This window comes from Procambarus clarkii, chromosome 16 (genome assembly GCF_040958095.1).
Source record: "Procambarus clarkii isolate CNS0578487 chromosome 16, FALCON_Pclarkii_2.0, whole genome shotgun sequence".
Taxonomy (NCBI): domain Eukaryota; kingdom Metazoa; phylum Arthropoda; class Malacostraca; order Decapoda; family Cambaridae; genus Procambarus; species Procambarus clarkii.
Window position 1 is genome coordinate 46,790,846 of NC_091165.1, and position 8,594 is coordinate 46,799,439.

An 8,594-nucleotide genomic window follows, 5' to 3' on the forward strand; every position below is an offset into this window, starting at 1 on the left:
AAAACGGCCAGCCTACTCATGAGAAACTCTCCAGACACAAAACAGAACGCTTTAAAAGAGACTAACGTCGTCTATGCCTTCAAATGCCCACTTGGGGACTGTAAGCTCCAAAAAACCCAGTATATAGGCAAGACAACAACATCTCTTTCTAGGCGTTTAACGATGCATAAGCAACAGGGCTCCATTAAGGAACATATAATCTCTTCCCATAACCAAACCATCGCCAGAGAAATCCTAGTAAACAACACAGAAATCATCGATAGATACAGCGATAGCAGGCGGCTTGACGTTTGCGAGGCACTACACATCAAGAAGTCAACTCCAGCAATCAACAGCCAATTATTGCACAACTATATTCTACCCACCTCAAGACTCCGCTCCAATATAGAAGCATCAAGAAATATGGACCAATAGGCTTTCTACAAACACTTCTATTCAATACCCATTGTTTCTTTTCTGTCTTGTGTTGATACTTTTAATACCCTATTAATATCCCCTAGTGTTCTGTCTTGTGTTAATGCCACATCACCCTTCCCACCTCACTCAAATGTAGATATAAAATCAGGGAAACGCAAGTTCTAATCAGTTGTGTATTTGTGAAGTCTTTGAAAATGTAATAAGTTTTACGAAACGCGCCCGTGTCGCATCAGACTAGAAATAAAAATGAATTTTGGAGAAGTGATTTTTGATTTACCTCCAACAGTGAAGCGTAATGTACGAAAGATTGAGAAAATTCGTGTTAGAATTATTAATCTTACTTTTTCGGTCATATTTAATAATATATATATATATATATATATATATATATATATATATATATATATATATATATATATATATATATATATATATATATATATATATATACCAACAAATATAATATATATATTTTTGTCTGTATATATATATACAGACAAAAACCAACTGTATACTGCCGTTATGTAGATGACATATTCGTAATAGTAAAAGACTCAGATGAACAAATTGACCTAAAAAGACACCTAGAGAGAGAGTCAGTACTCCGATTTACACATGAAAATAGTGAAAATAACAGTCTGCCATTCTTGGATGTACTAATAACAAAAAGAGGAACCTCTTTAAGCACCAACGTATATACCAAGCCCACCAACATAGGATTATGCCTGAACGGTAGAAGTGAGTGCCCCCAAAGATACAAAGCCAGTGTTCTCAATGCTTGTATTCGTCGAGCCTTACCCACTGCTCTGAATGGAGCAACGTGAGTAGAGAGTTTGAAAGAGTAACTCAGGTATTGGTGAACAACGGATATAGCAACGCGGAAATAAACGCTGCTATAAGAAGACACTTGGACCGTTGGTATAATTCAGAACCTAGAACAGAAACCACAACACCCCCAATAAAATTATATTACAAATCAACCATGCACAGTGAACATATAAAAGAGGAAAGAATAATGAAAGAAATAATCCGTAAAGGAGTAAAAAGCACTACTCCTAACCAAAACATAAACCTGATAATATTCTACAAAACCAAGAAGACTTCCGAACTCCTTATCAAAAACAGCCCGAAGCCGATGGAGAACCCTCTACAGCAGTCAAGCGTTGTATACATGTACACTTGCCCCACGAAGGATGTAACCTTCAATGTAAGTACATAGGTATGACGTCGACCAAGCTGACGAGGCGTTTGACATGCCATCTTCAATCTGGTGCCCCTAGGAATCACATGAGACAAGCCCATGACATTACTCTAACAAGAGAAATGTTGAACAAGAATACTTGCATAATAGACAAAACCCAAGATTCAAGAAGATTACAAATTCTTGAGGCAATTCACATAAGAATAGAGCGACCTACCATGAACACCCAAATCACGGAACTATTTACTCTACCCACCATGAGAGTAAGGACAAGACAAGAACATATCGATGCCAACACAGAAGACAATGTCCAACATAACAGGCCAATTACACTGGATTAATCTTTGTGTTTAGATAGGAGATGCCTCGTATGGGCCAATAAGCCTTCTGCAGCCCCTATGTTTATCCCTTATGTATCCCCCCATGTTTTTCACCTTCATTGTATTATCACCTGACCTAATGCGGGTATAAAATCAACTAGTATTGTAAGATCTGTTCACTTGAGAATGAACCATGGAGGTTCGAAACGTCGTGCAAATTATACAAATAAGTGTAATACACTCTATAGTAAATCACTTCTTTTCTTCACCTTAAAAGTACGAAAATGAGTTTTGGAGAACTCCTATTCCAATTAAGCCCTGATGCTAAGAAAATAGTTAGAGGGATAGAAGCCCTAAACCAGAAAATAATAAATACAGAATATGCGGTCATATTCAATGAAACATGTTTGAAAGAAAACCTGCTGCCAGTATACACCAATATATATATATATATATATATATATATATATATATATATATGTATATATATATATATATATATATATATATATATATATATATATATATATATATATATATATATATATATATATATATATATATATATTTTTTTTTTTTTTTTTTTTTTTTTTTTTTTTTTTTTTTTTTTTTTTTTTATAAACCTAGAAGGGGTACCACCTCTGGTGCAAATGTAGGGACCCATAGCCTCAGAGAAGAAAATAAAGAGTACTCAGAGAAGACCTTTTGGATCCTCACTGAACACTTTGATATTTTCTTCTCCTACCACCCCTATTCTTTTGTTAAGTTTGTATATTTATCTAACTTTATTTGAAAACATATATATATATATATATATAAACAGTTTATATATATATAAACATGTATATATATATATATATATATATATATATATATATATATATATATATATATATATATATATTTATTTATTTATGGGGGCACTGGCATTGGCCCATGCTCGTGATCCATAGTTCATAACAGTAGCCCTCTAGAAAACCCTTTAGGTTTCCCTGACAATCCCCTTAATTTTCCCAGACACCCCTTCTAGGTTCCCCTGTCAATCCTCTTAAGTTCCTCAGGCAATTATTTTATGTTCCGTAGATAATCGCTTAGGTTCCCCAGGTAACCTACCCAGGTTACACAGTCAACCCCTAAGTATCCCAGGGCAACCCCCCTTTCGGTTCTCCATGCAACCCTCTAGGTTCCCCAAGCAACAATATTACGTTCCCAAGCAAACCCATTAGGTTTCGCAGGCAACCCCTTATATTTTCCAGACAACCTCTTAGTGTCTTAGTGATTGCCTCCAGGCAATCCACTTAGTGTCAACACGCAATCCCATTAGTCAACACGCATTTCCCAGGGGGATTCCCAGGCACCCTCTTTGATTCCCAGCAAACTCACTTCCTATTCAATTCACTTAGATTCTCTAGGCAACTACCTTTATGTTCCTCAGGCATCCCCCTCTAAGGTCCCAAGGCAACCCAATTAGGTTCTTCAGGTAGCCCCTTAAGTTCCTCTGGGAATCTCCTTACGTTCCCCAGTACCCCTTAGGTCCCCAGGGAACCCCTATAGGTTTGAACAAATCCACAAGGGCCGTTACGAGGATTTCAACCTACGTCCGAGATCATCCTAGACGCAGCCTTTATCGACTAAGCTACGACCTGGTCAAATGCTCGTGATACTCATTTGATGCCACGCAATTGTGATTTCTGTGTCGCTTTAGGTTTCTCATGGAATCCCCTTTGGTTCCTCAGGCACCCGCCTTAGGTTCCCCAAGACCCCCCCCCCCCTAAGTTCTCCAGGCACTCGCCTTAGGTTCCCTAAGACACCCCCCCCTAAGTTCTCCTGGCAACCGCCTTAGGTTCCCCAAGACACCCCCCCTAAGTTCTCCAGGCAACCGGCTTAAGTTCCTTAAGAGCCCCCCCCCCCTAAGTTCTTCTGGCAACCGCCTTAGGTTCCCCAAGACCCCCTCCCCCCCCATACGTTCTCCAGGCAACCGCCTTAGGTTCCCCAAGACCCCCTCCCCCCCATACGTTCTCCAGGCAACCGCCTTAGGTTCCCCAAGACACCCCCCCTAAATTCTCCAGGCCACTGCCTTAGGTTCCCCAAGTCCCCCCCCCCTAAGTTTTCCAGGCAACCGCCTTAAGTTCCCCAAGACCCCCCCCCCCCTAAGTTCTCCCGGCAACCGTCTTAGGTTCCCCAAGACCCCCCCCCTCCCACTAAGTTCTCCTGGCAACCGCCTTAGGTTCCCCAAGACCCCCCCTTCTCCCACTAAGTTCTCCTGGCAACCGCCTTAGGTTCCCCAAGACACCCCCCCCTAAGTTCCCCAGGCAACCACCTTAGGTTCCCCAAGACCCCCCCCCCCTAAGTTCCCCAGGCAACCACCTTAGGTTCCCCAAGAATAAGTTCTCCAGGCAACCGTCTTAGGTTCCCCAAGACCCCCCCCCCTAAGTTCTCCAGGCAACCGCCTTTGGTTCCCCAATACACCCCCCCTAAGTTCTCCAGGCAACCACCTTAGGGTCCCCAAGACACACCCCCCCCCCCCCTAAGTTCTCCAGGCAACCACCTTAGGTTCCCCAAGACACACCCCCCCCCACGTTCTCCAGGCAACCGCCTTTGGTTCCCCAAGACACACCCCCCCTAAGTTCTCCAGGCAACCACCTTAGGTTCCCCAAGACACACCCCCCCCCCCCAAGTTCTCCAGGCAACCGCCTTAGGTTCCCCAATACCCCCCCCCCCCCCAAGTTCTCCAGGCAACCGCCTTAGGTTCCCCAATACCCCCACCCCCCCTAAGTTCTCCAGGTAAACGCCTCAGGTTCCCCAAGCAACAAGGGCATTTTGAATAACTTTTGCAAACAGAAGACTGTGATCACTCATTTGTATACTGAAAAATCGTCATGAATATAATATGGTATGACCTTCCTCGGGTCAAATGGGAAAGCAACGTCAATAAGTTTTAATAAAATAACTTTGAGATTAAGAGAATATATTTGCCTTAGAAAAGACACAATGAAGATTTTAATACATTTGAATAGTGTGAGGAGTTAACCGTGATGCTTAACTTGCGTTTTCCAGCAGACATCTGGAAGGAATTACTAAAATAAGAACACAGGTTTAGGATGCATAGTGTGATTTAAAGAGGAGCAATTCGAATATATGATGCAAGTGAAATTCTTCTGAAGTAAGCTTGGAATTTAGCTACTGAACCAAATATATTACACCTTAAGGTATAGCCCTGGAGTTGGAATCCCATATATATACTATAACATTCTTTAGGCCAGATCATGAAGCCCTACAAACTTTGAATTATGTTCTCCTGCGTCCATATTCAAAGCAGACACCCTTATACATTCTCCTTTTTTTATTAGAGATTAGTTTATGTTGAAAATATTAATGTGTTCTTGTTATTGTGTCAAGTGCTTGTTTACAATATTATCAATAAGTAATTAAATGAAGGTTGCGAAAAATTTCCACTAAAATTATAGTATAATATGTCTGAGTAACATGGCCTCTGAAAACACATGGACCAGACATGCTATATTTAGAACAAGCCAAGCTCTCCAGAGATACAGTGTGTCAAGTCTAATTTCGGCCATTTCGTGAACACCATTCCAGGGAGGCATGTTTAATGAAGCCATACCAGGATAGGTAATTAAATTTAATAGCTATTAGCATATCATGGTAATATTCCAAAATTAATCCATATACTTAATAAATAATTGTTCAACTAAATTCGTTTGGTTAACGAGAGGATAAATTAATCCTTAAAACAGGAAGGGTAACTATACCCTCTCTGGGAATGGATTTCACTAGTATCTAGATGCTGTGAAAAGCATCTAAAATAAAATAAAATAAAATAAAATAAAATAAAATAAGGGAGGTTGGTGGAGTTATGAGAGATTTGGATCCAATATGTTTGTGGCACTAATCCCATTTACTGCAGGTACAGGTATACCATGGACTTACGAGCCCACCTTAGTTAGTAAATTACCTGCCACTTAAATAACAATATACAAACTAGATTAACTAATATTTATCAAATAAGTATTTTATATATTATAATTGTTTAGAGATAAATTAAAATATACATTTATAGCAGATAAATTCATAGTGGTAAAGAATTAACAATCTTGCAATTCTTTATAATATAATTCATATTTGGCAGGATACCATATTTAAAGGATAGACTAAAATATTTGATGACCTTAACAGTGCTAGTTGCATTATTTTTATTTTACAAGTGGTAAAGTGGTAATTGTCATCCGACAAGTGAATGAAAGCAGCACTATTCCTGCTGGAACTCCCTGAAACTGGGCTTCCTAGAGAACAATGAGATAGTACATACAGTTTATTACCCAGTGAAGAAAGCAACAGTTTCCTAGTGGCCACTGGATATAACTACTGTCACAGTAGACAGCTAAGTTTGCTGTTATGTTAGCAGTTAGATCTTTATTTAAGGCAGTCAGAAACTTAAAACTCCACAAAGTTTGGAAAACTTCAGGAAACAAGGTGGAAAACTTTAGTGAGGAGAAGACACGCGTGGCCCGTGATCGCAGCCAACACAACCATCTTGACTATAACTAGCAGAACAGTTTTCTCTGGCCAAGTGATGAGTGGAACACTTCAGCGAGGAAGATGAGGCAAGTGAGCACTAAGCCGGCAGCCCACACCATCAGTACTCCACCCATCCTCACCATCCCAAGTGGCTCTGCTTCTTCACTCCTCAAATTCGCAAACACACACTTCGTGGTTGGAAAATTAATCAGATGAGAATTTCTCATCCAAACGAGTCTGTTCGATTGAAATAAATATGTTAACATTCGGGAAAATTTGTTCACTATTTAAAGTTAAACATTAAATTTATCTTCCTAGAATTGAAGTACTTATAATAATGATATGGTCGGATGTACATATACGGATACGATGGACCAATAGATAGTAGACATTTGTGTTATTGAATTTAGAAAAAAAGTAAAATCTTTCTATTTATTTTGCTAATAAAATCTAACCTAACCATCCTATGCCTAATACATGTTAACTGAGGCTTAATATATAAATAGTGTCTAGAAATACTTTAGTACAGTTTTCAGTTTTTCCGGGCTCTATAAAATGAATAGTATCAATTTCTACATTCTATCTGTCCATCACGTCGATATTTGCAGGATATTCCACACAACTACAAAAGAACTGACTTACCAAGAGGCTGGATTTAAGACATTATCTGCCATTACTACACCAGCACACGCTGATTTGGGGTTAAAATGACAATCTCATGTACCAAAATTTTACCCATTATAAAAGGAAACAAAGGATATGAATCATTTTTGCTGAAGCTCTTCAAAACAGAAATTATAAAAATGATAATAAGAAGTTGCAGTTGACAGATTTAATAAGCAAACGTGCTCCTAATGTTGTGACATTAAAGCAAGCTGATATTACTACATAAACCATAGTAGTTAGCTGTGCCATTATTATTTTTTTCTGAAAGAAACATATTAGTGATTAGTTTAAAATTTTTTAGTAGATTGCCAAAGAAGATGACAAAATGACAATAAAATATTATTGCCGCAGAAACTGGAAAACAAGTGACGGATCATTACACTGGTACAATAGTAGCTAGAGTTCTAGTGATGGATCGTTATACTGGTGCATAGGAAGTTGCACCAACTGATCTGCAGCAGAAGTTGAAGAGTTGAAGGATTAGTGAAAGATCATTATACTGGGGGAGCATTAATAGGTCATTATACCGATGCAACGGAGCTGGAAGAATAGTGATGGATCATTATACTGGAACAACAGAAGCTGGAGGAATAGTTATGGATCATTATACTGACACATCGGTAGCAGGAAGATTAGTGATTGATCATTATACTGGTGCAACGGAAGCTGGAGGATTAATGATGGATCATTATATTGATTCAACGAAAGTTGGAGGACAAGTAATGGATCTCTATACTGGTTCAACAGAAGCTGGAGGACCAATGAAGGACCATTATACTCTTGTAACGGAAGCTGGAGCGCCAGTGATGTGTCATTATACTGGAGCAATGGATGCTGGAGGACAATTAAGTCATGGATCATTGTGCTGGTGAAACGGAAGCTGGAGGCCTAGTGAATGATCATTATACTGGTGAAACGGAAGGCTGAGGAGTTGTTAAGGATCATAATTCAGTGCAACGGAAACTGAAGAACCAGTGATGGTTCATTATACAGATCAACGGAAGCTGGAGGACCAGTGAGTGATAGATTATTAAACAGTGCAACGGAAGCTGGTTGACAAGTGATGGATCATTATACTGGTGAATTAGAAGCTGGAGGACTAGTGATGAAACCTTATTCTTTTGCAATGGAAACTGGAGCACCAGTGATGGATCATTATACTTGTGCAACGGATGCTGGAGGAACAGTGATGTATCATTATATTTGTGCAACGGAAGCTGGACGACTAGTGATGGACCATTATACAAATGCAACGGAAGCTGATGGACCAGTGGTAAATCATTATAATAGTACAACAGAACCTGGAGGACGAGTGAAGGATCATTATACTGAGCAACGGAAGCTGGAGGTCCAGTGATGTATCATTATACTGGAGGGAACGGAAACAAGAGGACTAGTGATGGATCATTATACTGTTGCAATGTAAGCTGGAGCACCAGTGATGGACCATTATA